At 40.2% G+C, this 15,346-nt stretch overlaps 1 protein-coding gene across 3 annotated transcripts in view; it reads right to left on the bottom strand.

Moving 5' to 3' along the window:
- The window catches only part of nwd2 (NACHT and WD repeat domain containing 2), a 144,659-nt gene that overhangs the window by 95,354 nt on the left and 33,959 nt on the right, over window positions 1-15,346 (bottom strand). The window lies entirely within an intron of this gene.

Below are 15,346 nucleotides of genomic sequence, written 5' to 3'. Positions count from 1 at the left end.
ATTAAAGTTAAAGTACCACAGAGTCACACACACACTAGGTGTGGTGAAATTAACCTCTGCATTTGACCCATCACCTTGCTCCACCCCCCGGGAGGTGAGGGGAGCAGTGAGCAGCAGCGGTGGCCGCGCTCGGGTATCATTTTGGTGATTTAACCCGCAATTCCAGCCCTTGATGCTGAGTGCCAAGCAGGGAGGTAATGGGCCCCTTTTTATAGTCTTTGGTATGACTATAATTAATATATACAAACCCCGTTTCCATATGAGTTGGGAAATTGTGTTAGATGTAAATATAAACGGAATACAATGATTTGCGAATAATTTTCAACCCATATTCAGTTGAATATGCTACAAAGACAACATATTTGATGTTCAAACTGATAAACATTTTTTTTTTGCAAATAATCATTAACTTTAGAATTTGATGCCAGCAACACGTGACAAAGATGTTGGGAAAGGTGGCAATAAATACTGAGAAAGTTGAGGAATGCTCATCAAACACTTATTTGGAACATCCCACAGGTGAACAGGCAAATTGGGAACACGTGGGTGCCATGATTGGGTATAAAAGTAGATTCCATGAAATGCTCAGTCATTCACAAACAAGGATGGGGCGAGGGTCACCACTTTGTCAACAAATGCGTGAGCAATTGTTGAACAGTTTAAGAAAAACCTTTCTCAACCAGCTATTGCAAGGAATTTAGGGATTTCACCATCTACGGTCCGTAATATCATCAAAGGGTTCTGAGAATCTGGAGAAATCACTGCACAAAAGCAGCTAAGCCCGTGACCTTCGATCCCTCAGGCTGTACTGCATCAACAAGCGACATCAGTGTGTAAAGGATATCACCACATGGGTTCAGGAACACTTCAGAAACCCACTGTCAGTAACTACAGTTGGTCGCTACATCTGTAAGTGCAAGTTAAAACTCTCCCATGCAAGGCGAAAACCGTTTATCAACAACACCCAGAAACGCCGTCGGCTTCGCTGGGCCTGAGCTCATCTAAGATGGACTGATACAAAGTGGAAAAGTGTTCTGTGGTCTGACGAGTCCACATTTCAAGTTGTTTTTGGAAACTGTGGACGTCGTGTCCTCCGGACCAAAGAGGAAAAGAACCATCCAGATTGTTATAGGCGCAAAGTTGAAAAGCCAGCATCTGTGATGGTATGGGGGTGTATTAGTGCCCAAGACATGGATAACTTACACATCTGTGAAGGCGCCATTAATGCTGAAAGGTACATACAGGTTTTGGAGCAACATATGTTGCCATCCAAGCAACGTTACCATGGACGCCCCTGCTTATTTCAGCAAGACAATGCTGAGCCACGTGTTACATCAAAGTGGCTTCATAGTAAAAGAGTGCGGGTACTAGACTGGCCTGCCTGTAGTCCAGACCTGTCTCCCATTGAAACTGTGTAGCGCATTATGAAGCCTAAAATACCACAACGGAGACCCCCTGACTGTTGAACAACTTAAACTGTACATCAAGCAAGAATGGGAAATAATTCCACCTGAAAAATGTGTCTCCTCAGTTCCCAAACGTTTACTGAGTGTTGTTAAAAGGAAAGGCCATGTAACACAGTGGTGAACTTGCCCTTTCCCAACTACTTTGGCATGTGTTGCAGCCATGAAATTCTAAGTTAATTATTATTTGCAAAAAAAAATAAAGTTTATGAGTTTGAACATCAAATATCTTGTCTTTGTAGTGCATTCAATTGAATATGGGTTGAAAAGGATTTGCAAATCATTGTATTCCGTTTATATTTACATCTAACACAGTTTCCCAACTCATATGAAAACGGGGTTTGTATATCATATATCATATACCTAGAGCATACAAATTTTTTTTTAATGACCTTCTAAATACATTTTCCAACACTACTGTATTCAAGCTCTCTAAACATGAAAACACACCCATATTGTCACCTTTACACCTGTTTCACTCAATATAGTGAGTGCATTCTAAAGTAGATTACAGTACTCTTGAGGGGCCCGGGGGATCCCATAAGCGCTACTGCTATGGCCATCTAATACAAATACTAAACATACTTTGTCACATCCAGGTCAAATCCTCTAAGTTATAACTGAAAAAAGATATACATACATTCAAAAACAAATCTGTGTTTTTAGTAATTGGTATTAACATATATAATATTATATTTTAAATTTTGCTACATTTTCAATTGTTGCTACTTATTATACATTGTATTTTGTTAAGATTGTTTCAAGGTGTCTGGAGACTTTTTTTTAGATCTCTGTCTGCGGGTATATCCGGGATATAGTTACGTCCACATCGCAGACATGCGGACTACGCTCCAGACAATCGCGTGCATCTTGTTTACATCATCACAACATTTGGTTTCGGCAGCACTGTTTTCTGTGATCAAACTCTTTTATCGGCAGCCACATTTTCGGCGCATCACTCGCCAATAGCGCGCTATATTCTGTATATCCATTCATACTGTAACGACCTGCTGGTGTTTTAAGTTTGTGTTGTTTTGATTTGATGTTCATTGTTCTCATGATTCCAAACACACTGTTGTGCCTGAAAGTGGATTGGCGGACAATGAGGAAGTGTTGAGGAAGCACGAAGACAAAAGTGTTTGCACGGCAGGTAAAACCTGTTGGAATTGGGCCGGTTGTTAGCATAAGATTGGCAATAAAAGTTAAAAATAGCGTCATACTTTGTTGACTTCTTCTAGAAGCTACAATGCAACATTATATTATTTGAATTTGTTTTCACTTAAAAAAATACCTTATTTTCAAGATGTTCCCTCTAATTGTTTTGTGTATGTGCAAACTCCCAAACTCCCAGAGCATACAGTGGACCGATGTGAGCAACCTCAGACGTGTACAATGTAGCCATGCCATTATCCAAAACGTGACATAACAAATTACATGACTCAATAATAATGAAACTACAGCAATAATTCATATTAGATTAATTTGATTATACATGATTTGGCTAACTTACAACACAAATAACATGAACTTTGCAGTATAGGAATATTCAACTAAATTGTTTTAGGGGTCACATTTCCATAAAGCTAAGAACTATCAAACCTTTCAAATAATTCACTATCAATCTTATTTTGTATATTCAGAGGGACCAGCATCCTCTACCGTAGACATTTGATTTTGGTGTATTTTGTCACAGTTACAGAAGTACTCGGCTTTTCTTTTTTTTTTAAGGACCTTCTGCAAAAAAGCTAGTCAAAGGGCATCTCCATGACAGCACTCTAGTGTTTTTAAGACTCTGCTGCAAAAATGTGTCTCTCACAAGTTTTTTGAAGTGAACTCGTGGGCCAGCAGTTGAATAGCCCAAATGATTAAAAAGATAGGACCTAAAATGGAACACCACGAGTATATCTTAAGACGTTTAACAATTGATTACTGACAGTATCTGAAGTAAACAAGCTACAACAACACATTAGTTACGTAAAATTCATTAAACAAGTTGTAACTGACAAAAAAAGAGGACCTAAAGGGGTATTTTTTATTAACACAATAATTCATACCAAATATAAAACAATAGTTTCTTTATTTGTATTTGGCCTCATCATAACAGTATTTCATCATCAATATCTATAAATAAAAACATTCTAATTATTGGTAATAGCACAAATCTGATCAGGAAAATAAATGTCACCTTTTTTCTCGTCTGTCCTTTTCACTTCTCATGGGATGATAGATTTTGTGTGACCTCGTCTGCTTTTGGTTTGATTTTATGCACTTCAGCTGGTCCAAATGTGTCACTTTTACACAATTCTGGATGTTGTTTTGATACAATCCATTAAACTGGAGCCTATTTCACAATTTGCACTTGATGCTTGAAATGTAGCACAAATATCCACAAGCTGTGAGATCTCCTTTAGCTCCTCACATTGATTGGAGTGTTGCAGCCACCAAGTGCTCATTGATCCTCGTTTCAGTTTTTGTTTCATGACATACCTGACTTCAGCATATTGACTGTTAATGGCTTCTATACGTGAGTGGTGGAGAATGGCCTCACACTTCTTTGCCAGTGTGTATGTGGATCCTTACTCACAATTAATGTCTGAACTTAGTGCTTCAATGTCAATTCCAGACCACTCTTTCAATTCATCCTCTGGAAAAAAAAAAAAGCCTTCATGTGATCACAAAGAGTGATCTAATCTAAGTCCGACACAACATACAAACCTACAAAACAAGTCAACATGTGCACATGTACCGTATTTTTCGGACTATAAGTTGCAGTTTTTTTCATATACTCAGAAGCGACTTGTGTGTGAAATTATTAACACATTACCGTAAAATATCAAATAATATTATTTAGCTCATTCACGTAAGAGACTAGCCAGGGGTCACCAACGCGGTGCCCGCGGGCACCAGGTCGCCCGTAAGGACCAGATGAGTAGCCCGCTGGCCTGTCCTAAAAATATCTCAAATAGCAGCACTTACCAGTGAGCTGCCTCTATTTTTAAAATGTTATTTATTTACTAGCAAGCTGGTCTCGCTTTGCTCGACATTTATAATTCTAAGAGAGACAAAACTCAAATAGAATTTGAAAATCCAAGAAAATATTTTAAAGACTTGGTCTTCACTAACTGACAAAGAAACAGATAACAGATTTGGTGTCCAGTTCAAAGTGTGACATGATTTATTTAAAAATTTGAGAGTTTACTTTTGAATTTTACATGAGTTATTATTTGTACAAACATGGTGCAAAGTAATTCATGATTTGTTAAAAAATGTTAGTGGCTAGCTAGTTAAAATGGGATATTGTGATTTCACAAGACTGTCTTAGACATGATCATTTGAAAATGTTCAATTTGAAAAATGTGCACTTCGAGAAAATATAAAAATAAAGTGTTGCATATTGATATTTATCTGTTTCTATATATATTTATTGTGAGAAATCATTAAGATGATCAGTGTTTTCACAAAGATAAATATCATTAATTATTAATAATAACATAGAGTTAAAGGTAAATTGAGCAAATTGGCTATTTCTGGCAATTTATTTAAGTGTGTATCAAACTGGTAGTGCTTCGCATTAATCAGTACCCAAGAAGTAGCTCTTGGTTTCAAAAAGGTTGGTGACCCCTGGACTAGACGTATAAGATTTCATGGGATTTAGCGATTAGGAGTGATAGATTGTTTGGTAAACGTATAGCATGTTCTATGTTATAGTTATTTGAATGACTCTTACCATAATATGTTACGTTAACATACCAGGCACGTTCTCAGTTGGTTATTTATGCCTCATATAACGTACACTTATTCAGCCTGTTGTTCACTATTCTTTATTTATTTTAAATTGCCTTTCAAATGTCTATTCTTGGTGTTGGGTTTTATCAAAAAAATGTCCCCCAGAAATGCGACTTATACTCCAGTGCGACTTATGTTTTTTTCCTTCTTTATTATGCATTTTCGGCCGGTGCGACTTATACTCCGGAGCGACTTATACTCCGAAAAATACGGTAACAGGTACGTACGTCGACAGTCAATATGCATATGCATAAGCAAAAACGTAAACTCATTAAGTTGGATTGCAAAGTGGTACATAGTAAAAATGTGTGTTTAATTGTTTACAGTTCAAGTTGAATTTTCTTTTATGTGCACTATAAGATTTAGCGTGCGCACCAGATGTGGAAGCAGTGCGCAATTGCACACAGGCGCACCATAAAGGGAACATTGGTGGCGGCTATTATTTTGCCATGGCGGTGCGCCACCATCAGTTACATCAAGAGGAAACCCTGAATTGTTAAACTTGTTTTGGTGAAGATATAGTGGCGCCATGATTTGCCGAAGTGTTGTTGTTAGCAGTGTTTACTCTTAAACTAGCAACAAAGGTTTTTGAATATCTATCAATCACCACAACCTAATAATAGAAATCATGTCTGTCTGGTGAGTGTGTGCTCATGTGACAGGTGAGGGTGTGGTCATGTGACAGGTGTGTGTGTGTGATGTGACAGGTGTGTGTGTTGTATACAGGTGTGCGTCATGTGTCCTGGGCATGACGTTAAAGTCCATCCGGCAGTGGAGGCTCCTCAATGGGGTCTTGGGGCACTAGGAGGTTAACCCCTTTACTACTGTTACCCCAGGTGGCCCTTGGCAAAGGCCTAGTACCTGACTGCCCCCTAGCCAGGGATACGGTGAAGACCTCAACGGCGGAGCAGGCGGAAGACGGTAGATTTAAGAACTAACAACGGCTGCGATGGCGGGAGAAGGCTGCACCAGAAAAGGGTCCCCAGTCGTCTTGGACTCCATGCCACTGGACCCTGACTCGATTCTATCAAGGATCGTGTGGTGACTGTCTGTGTACCAGTCTCCCCACGTTAAACTAAGTCACGCACAGGCATCCTTCATAAAAGGGATACACCCCTACAAGGAGGATCGTCATACTTGTTCGAGTGACCACCGATGAATAATAGAAAATAATAGAAATAATGTACTTTGAATTCATAGAAGACAGTAACCAGATTTAATTTAACACCTAATTTTGTCACGCTTGGGTCGCATTTTACTGCGCGGATCGTTCTCCCAAGATGCAGCAGGAACTCCGGAGGCAAGGTGCAGGTAAAGAAATTATTTATTCCTCATAAGTCATTCAAAACTACCAAAAGACAAGATACAAAACAAAAGAGACGCGTGCCGATCGCACAGGGAGCTAGGGCAAAACTTAGCACAGGAATCGTGAACGAAAAAGTAAGAAATCATCAAACGTAACTGTTGCCTAAAGCAAACAAGACAGCCGTACAGTGCGTGGCGAAAAACAGGAATAAGTAGCTCTCTGATTAGTGCACAGGAGCAGGTAAGCGTCCCGAACGCTAATCAGAGGCAGGTGAAACTAATCAGCACCCATGACAAGTAAAACACAAACCCAGGGGTGCTGAAACCGGACCATGACAAATTTAGGCCAAATAAATGTAGAATTGGATATAAAAATATATTTTAGAATCCACAATGTGATCAAACAGCAATATTTGGATGCGGCTAGGGCCGATTGTATTTAATTACAAATTACATGATGATGTCCCATTCTCCCCCATCCCCGGAAGTGGATCGACCTGTGGGAAACACTGACTTACCTAACATAAAGTACATCGTGATTAATAATTGGGATTTCAGTGTTGATAAAAATGATTGCGATGATCATTTTGGTCATAATTGTGCAGCCCTACAGGATAACAGCGCCGGAGCACTGGGCGGATTATAGCTAGGTCTGCTTCGATTTCGAGAAAGCTCCCAGCTCTCCACATCAGTCACGGCATATCAGTGTCACCCATCTACTTCCTGCAATGGGCCCTTTGCTGGTTGGAGGAGGAAACAAAGCACGTTCATGATGGGGGTCCGCTGGGTTCCAGCAGGTGACCGTGAGGCCGTTTTGTAATTAAAAGCTAAATTAATAGTCGTATCTATTCAGCGAGCGTGCACATGTGCAAGGCAGGCTGGGGGGGCTGATTAAATTTGCGCCATGATTGCTGCACTCCATTGCTGTGTGGAAGAATGGAATGATGGATGAAGGAGAAAACGGTCTGCACAGAAGCAAGGCAGGAATCCAAAATAAGCAAGGATGCATAAATGAGGCTAAGAGGAAATTCAATTCAAGGGACTTTTTTTGATGAAGCAAAGGCTCCCATGAGATGAGATTTGTAGGCCTTTTACACTTCATCTCTCTTTTCCCACCCCCCCCATTCCTCTCTGTTTGATAGCGTTCTCCCACACTTCCCCTCAACTTACGAATAGGAGCAAGAGCAGCTTCGACTAAGCAGCTTTCTGACGCCCTTGGAAGGCGTTTGCCTGTGGCAGGTCAAATGAAGGAAGCGTCTCTTTTTTTCTGCAAGTCGCGTTAGACTACAAAACTTTGGTACGATGCCCAAGAAAGCAGAGAAGAAAGTGCATTAAACTGGGCCGGGACGAGGCAGAAGTACCCATTGACATGGTGCCAAAATACACTTTTGAGGGAAATATCCTTGTACGGTGGAAGCTGTTTTTGACAGCAATAGGTTTACGTGGACCAACTCATCGAGTTTCAACTTAGACCTAAAGACATTGCTAGGATTATTACTAAAAACTCGAAAGTGCCTGCTTAAGTCAATATCAATGGTTGACTGCTTTTGTTGTTATTTTTAATGAAAAATGGGTCTGTTTGTGTGTTGCAGTTGAAGTGTATTTCTGATCTTGTCATCCCCTCCCGGGCATAAGGGCAACACAGCAGTGCGGCTGGATCAAAAGAGACGTCGGAGACGCTTTGCTGAACAAAAAATTGCTTTATTACAAGCAAGCGTCATTAAACAGGTCTGCAGTACCCGTAGGAACCGAGGACTCCTCAACTGGCGAAGCCAAACCACCAGTATTTTATTCCTTCTTTCTCTGTCTGGGTGTGTGTTTAAGTCAGGACAGCACAACCTGACCATGTAAGTAGTTGTTTGTGTGTGGTGACTGGAAAACAACATATGTATACCAAAACTTGTAGGTTGGACAATTAAGATAAAGATGGAATCTCTCCGCCAGGATAGAGCTATAACTTTTGCATTCCGAAGCCTGGTTTTAATGCTTGCCTCGTGAGAGAACTAATTCCGGTCCAGATGCGAATGTCCAACTAAGGCTCTTTGTCAACCATTATTTACTTAAACCTGGTGGTTCGTTTTCTCCGAGTTGGATATAAACATTTACCCGTGGTTGGGGGCGGGGGCGTGGTTGGGGGCGGGGGCGTGGTTGGGGGCGTGGTTAAGAGGGGAGGAGTATATTTACAGCTAGAATTCACCAAGTCAAGTATTTCACACACACATATATATATATATATATATATATATGAAATACTTGACTTTCAGTGAATTCTAGCTATAAATATATATATATATATATATATATATATACACAGGTAAAAGCCAGTAAACTAGAATATTTTGAAAAACTTGATTTATTTCAGTAATTGCATTCAAAAGGTGTAACTTGTACATTATATTTATTCATTGCACACAGACTGATGCATTCAAATGTTTATTTCATTTAATTTTGATGATTTGAAGTGGCAACAAATGAAAATCCAAAATTCCGTGTGTCACAAAATTAGAATATTACTTAAGGCTAATACAAAAAAGGGATTTTTAGAAATGTTGGCCAACTGAAAAGTATGAAAATGAAAAATATGAGCATGTACAATACTCAATACTTGGTTGGAGCTCCTTTTGCCTCAATTACTGCGTTAATGCGGCGTGGCATGGAGTCGATGAGTTTCTGGCACTGCTCAGGTGTTATGAGAGCCCAGGTTGCTCTGATAGTGGCCTTCAACTCTTCTGCGTTTTTGGGTCTGGCATTCTGCATCTTCCTTTTCACAATACCCCACAGATTTTCTATGGGGCTAAGGTCAGGGGAGTTGGCGGGCCAATTTAGAACAGAAATTCAATGGTCCGTAAACCAGGCACGGGTAGATTTTGCGCTGTGTGCAGGCGCCAAGTCCTGTTGGAACTTGAAATCTCCATCTCCATAGAGCAGGTCAGCAGCAGGAAGCATGAAGTGCTCTAAAACTTGCTGGTAGACGGCTGCGTTGACCCTGGATCTCAGGAAACAGAGTGGACCGACACCAGCAGATGACATGGCACCCCAAACCATCACTGATGGTGGAAACTTTACACTAGACTTCAGGCAACGTGGATCCTGTGCCTCTCCTGTCTTCCTCCAGACTCTGGGACCTCGATTTCCAAAGGAAATGCAAAATTTGCTTTCGTCAGAAAACATGACTTTGGACCACTCAGCAGCAGTCCAGCTCTTTTTTTCCTTAGCCCAGGTGAGACGCTTTTCGCGCTGTTTCTTGGTCAACAGTGGCTTGACACGAGGTATGCGGCAGTTGAAACCCATGTCTTTCAAGCGTCTCTTGGTGGTGGATCTTGAAGCACTGACTCCATCAGCTGTCCACTCCTTCTGAATCTCCCCCACATTTTTGAATGGGTTTTTTTTCACAATCTTGACCAGGGCGCGGTGATCCCTATCGCTTGTACACTTTTTCTGACCACAGTTTTTCCTTCCCTTTGCCTCTCCATTAATGTGTTTGGACACAGAGCTCTGAGAACAGCCAGCCTCTTCAGCAATAACCTTTTGTGTCTTTCCCTCCTTGTGCAATGTGTCGATGGTTGCCTTTTGGACAGCTGTCAAATCTGAAGTCTTCCCCATGTTTGTGTAGGCTTCAGAACTGGACTGAGAGACCATTTAAAGCCCTTTGCAGGTGTTTTGAGTTAATCAGCTGATTAGTTTGTGGCACCAGGTGTCTTCAAAATTTAACCCTTACACAATATTCTAATTTTGTGACACACGGAATTTTGGATTTTCATTTGTTGCCACTTCAAATCATCAAAATTAAATGAAATAAACATTTGAATGCATCAGTCTGTGTGCGATGAATAAATATAATGTACAAGTTACACCTTTTGAATGCAATTACTGAAATAAATCAAGTTTTTCAAAATATTCTAATTTACTGGCTTTTACCTGTATATATATATATATATATATATATATATATATATATAAAATAAATACTTGAATTTCAGTGTTCATTTATTGACACATATGCACACACATAACACTCATCTACTCATTGTTGAGTTAAGGGTTGAATTGTCCATCCTTGTTCTATTCTCTGTCACTATTTTTCTAACCATGCTGAACACCCTCTCTGATGATGCATTGCTGTGTGGCACACACAAAAGTGCTTTCATCAAATGCACTAGATGGCAGTATTGTCCTGTTTAAGAGTGTCACAACATTGCTGTTTATGGCAGACGAACTGCTTTAGGTAGACAAAACGTGACCGCTGTTGTTGTGTGTTGTTACCGCGCTGGGAGGACGTTAATGAAACTGCCTAACAAACCCACATAAGAAACCAAGAAATCGCCCTGATCATTCTACAGTTATAACGTGATTGGGCAGGCACGCTGTTTATATTGTAGGAAAGCGATTTCAGGTCCGCATGGAGCTGGAGGTGGCGTGGCCTCCAGCTCTGCCTGAATTTCGAGAGATTTTCGGGAGAAAATTTGTCCCGGGAGGTTTTCGGGAGAGGCGCTGAATTTCGGGAGTCTCCCGGAAAATCCGAGAGGGTTGGCAAGTATGCATTTACCGTATGTTGAACATAATATGAGCCAATTAATTCACTTCACAGTATTGCGTACTTGCCAACCCTCCCGAATTTTCAACAAAACATGCTGAATAAAAAATATGCACAAATGGAGGAAAACGAAAACAAACTGTCACAGGTTAAAACAATCCTTCATTATCGGCCATTCCCAAGTCACAGGTGAATGTGCAAGCAGTAGCTACTTCCGATTTCAGTTGAGTCGACAACTTTTTAGGTTGATGGCGGTCAACTCGTCCAAGGGGTATCGAGTTAAAGTGGATCCTCTGTACATACTAGTGTTGTCCCGATACCAATAGCTTGGTACCGGTACCGGTACTTTTCGAAACTTTTTCTAAATAAAGGGCACCACAAAAAATTGCATTATTGGCTTTATTGTAACAAAAAAATCTTACGCTACATTAAACATATGTTTCTTATTGCAAGTTTGTCCTCAAATAAAATAGTGAACATACAAGACAACTTGCCTTTTATTAGTAAGTAAACAAACAAAGACTCCTATTAGCTGCTGACGTATGCAGTTTCCATTCTATTATTTTGTCAAAATTATTAAGGACAAGTGGTAGAAAATTAATTATGAATCTACTTGTCCGTTTACTGTTAATATCTGCTTACTTTCTCTTTTAACATGTTATATTTACACTTCTGCTAAAATGTAATAATCATTTATTTTTCTGTTGTTTGGATGCTTTACATTAGTTTTGGATGATACCACAAATTTGGGTATCAATCCGATACCAAGTCGTTACAGGATTATACATTGATCCTTTTCAAAGTTCTCATGTGTCCAGGGAGATATTTCCTGAGTTGATAAACATAATATGAATAAAAAAAAAAACGAAAAAAGATGTTGTGATGCCAAAAAATAGACGTAATCATAGTAGTATCAACTAGATACACTCCTGTACTTGGTATCATTACAGTGGTATCATTATCATTATGTGTAGATCCACCAATGGCGTTTGTTTACATTTTGACGCTGGTAAGCTACGGTGTGTAGTGAAGCATGTTTCGCTATTCCTCGTCCTGCAGGGATGATAAGTGTAAGAAACGTACTTTATTTGTTGCTATAGAAGCGAGGATTAGTGATTTAGAAGTAGATACAACACTGCAGACTGTGGATGTAATTTAACCGCTCGCTAGCTAGCCATGTCTTCAAGCACCTCTTCTTGTGGGCGTTTCAGTGTTATAACTTCACCTTTATCGTTACTTTTTAAGCCAAAATGCGTCCGTTCTCCCTTTTCTGTCGACACACCGTGTCTGCTTGTAAGTACTCAGTGATCGTGCGCTGCCGAACATGCTCGTGTGCTCGTAAACCAGCAATGACACGACGTGAAGACGACGGGGGTCCGGGGGGGGTGTTAGACCGGTACTTTTCATAGGCGGTATAGTACCAAATATGTATACCGTACAACCCTAGTACATACCGTACTAAAGCTACTAAGTGCTAGTGCTTGGTCACATGGTTGAATTTCACGCCCTCCACATGTTGACCCAAGAAGGACGCAGCCTCCCTGCGCCAGACTCCCACGCCCTCTTTTTGCCCTCCATCTCTCTTCATCCGCTTGATCCCAGTCTATCCTCGGATCGGAAGAAAATTCTCGAAAGAAGCAGCGAGGGACCGGGAAGGTTTCAACAGTCTGGCATATGTGTGTCAGCGTGTGCCGCCGGAAAGAGAGCAAGTATGGGGGGTTGTCACGATGACATAAAAATTACGAATCGGAGCAAAAGATGACGAGAGTCGAGTGGCGCTGCAGAAATCGTGACGATGATTTGTAATCCAGCTCTCATAAACTGGTTTGGGTTGAGGTGCCAACTCGTCACGCAGCATGGGTTGAGTGTGTGCGTGCGTGTGTGTTTACAGTCTGTGTGTGCGACGGTGTTAACTCGCAGCCTTTCTGCATGCCTCTTTTCATTTTGATCCTTCATGACAGCGAGATGAGTCACCAGACGGGCACGTGGCTGCACATTGTGCAGCCAAAAGCATCTTTGCATATATATATATTTTTTCTTCCAAACATTATCCTGTGCTCATACGTCACACACGCGAGGAATTCTAGAATTTGTCTCTCACTCTGTGCCTGCCGTCGCGGCAACAAATCACTGGCAATGGCGAGTCGCGCACATGCCTTCTTCTCTGTGGTGTTTGCTTGAGAGCGAGTGTTAAATCCCATCAACACATCTCGCGGCTAACAGACTGTCGCGGTTTAATTGTGTGAGGGTGTCATTTTATATCAAATATGCTAAGCCAAACTGCCAGGCCAATAAATAATCCACCAAACCTGACCCCTGCACACGCTCGCGTCGATAAAAAAAAAAAAACAGTGTGCAAAACTATGTCTTGAAGTTAACATTCTGCAGCTTAAAATGTCCACATACCTCAGGGGTATTCAAACTTTTTTTTCCCAGTAAGTGCCACATACAGAAAAACTGAAGGATGCCAGGGGCCACTTTGGCACACTTTGTACTTTATCGATGCTACAACCAATGTTCCCTCTAATTTTTCATGTGTGTGACCATTTGCACAAACTCCCTGGAACACAGGTGAGCAACATCAGACGTACACACTGTGGCCACACCAGCATCTCACCTGTCCCAAACCTGACATCATGACAATTTAAATGTTTTATTATAATAATAAAATGACAGCAGTCATTTTCATGAGATGATTTTCTGATATACAGTACAGGCCAAAAGTTTGGACACACCTTCTCCTCATTCAATGCATTTTCTTTATTTTCATGACTATTTACATCGTAGATTGTCACTGAAGGCATCACAACTATGAATAAACACATGTGGAGTTATGTACTTAACAAAAAAAGGTGAAATAACTAAAAACATGTTTTATATTCTAGTTTTTTCAAAAATAGCCGCCCTTTGCTCTGATTACTGTTTTGCACACTCTTGGCATTCTCTCGATGAGCTTCAAGCACACATTTCAGGTGACTACCTCTTGAAGCTCAGTTTTGTTGTCTTCAGTGACAATCTACAATGTAAATAGTCATGAAAATAAAGACAACGCACTGAATGAGAAGGTGTGTCCAAACTTTTGGCCTGTACTCTAAGTGATTTGGCCCTCTTACAATGAAAAAAACAACAACAAAAGAGAGTTTTTCATGAACTATGTGCTCGTATTGAAAGTCTGGCTGGGGGTCCTGCCTTGAAAATAAATGTTACCCCTTTCAGAGACCACATTTAGTTCCTGTTACTTTCTGTATGTAAAATACATCTTTCTTTTAGCATTTATGAAATCTAGTGACAGCATTTCATGAATAACATCCTTAGATTAACATTCTTAATAAATGGCAGTAAAATAAGCACACATCTGATTGAGGAGTCATAGTGTTACAACCTGGCATTTACACAGTGTGGTGTTGGAGTTGTCCCACTTTTTGTGTGGCCATAAACGCAGCACTGGCGAAGTGCTTAAGAGCGTGTGTTGTGCAGGTGAGAGAGAGCAAGCGGCTTCTGTTGATATGACAGATGACAAAGAGTTGGTTTAAGCCTGGTTTGTATGGCGGAAAATGACCAGTTTTTCTAGATAAAAGCTTTTTTTTTTACAAATATTTTTGGTGTGGTCACAAACAGTTTTGCTCAATAAAGTGATTGACGGAAGTCCTGTCCTTAAAGCGTCTCGACAGACGATAGTTGAACAGTGGTGACAAACATTATTGTATCCGTTAGTGCCAGTCTTGTTGTCACCTGTCACTCACAGAGTTGCATTGCAAAATCATACACAATAAATTGTAATGTGACTATTTTGTTCAGCGTTCAGACGGGATTTTTGATTTTCTGCACGGCATACGGTATTTTTCGGACTATAGGTCACTCCGGAGTATAAGTCGCACCGGCTGAAAGTGCATAATAAAGAAGAAAAAAACATATATAAGTCGCACTGGAGTATAAGTCGCATTTTTTGGGGAAATTTATTTGATAAAACCCAACACCAAGAATAGACATTTGAAAGGCAATTTAAAATAAATAAAGAATAGTGAACAACAGGCTGAATAAGTGTACGTTATATGACGCATAAATAACCAACTGAGAACGTGTCTGGTATGTTAACGTAACATATTATGGTAAGAGTCATTCAAATAACTATAACATACAGAACATGCTATACGTTTATCAAACAATCTGTCACTCCTAATCGCTAAATCCCATGAAATCTTATACGTCTAGTCTCTTACGTGAATGAGCTAAATAATATTATTTGATATTTTACGGT

Source organism: Nerophis lumbriciformis, linkage group LG05 (genome assembly GCF_033978685.3).
Source record: "Nerophis lumbriciformis linkage group LG05, RoL_Nlum_v2.1, whole genome shotgun sequence".
Taxonomy (NCBI): Eukaryota; Metazoa; Chordata; class Actinopteri; order Syngnathiformes; family Syngnathidae; genus Nerophis; species Nerophis lumbriciformis.
Note: the sequence above shows the minus strand (reverse complement) of the source record. Positions and strands in the feature narration are given on the sequence as shown.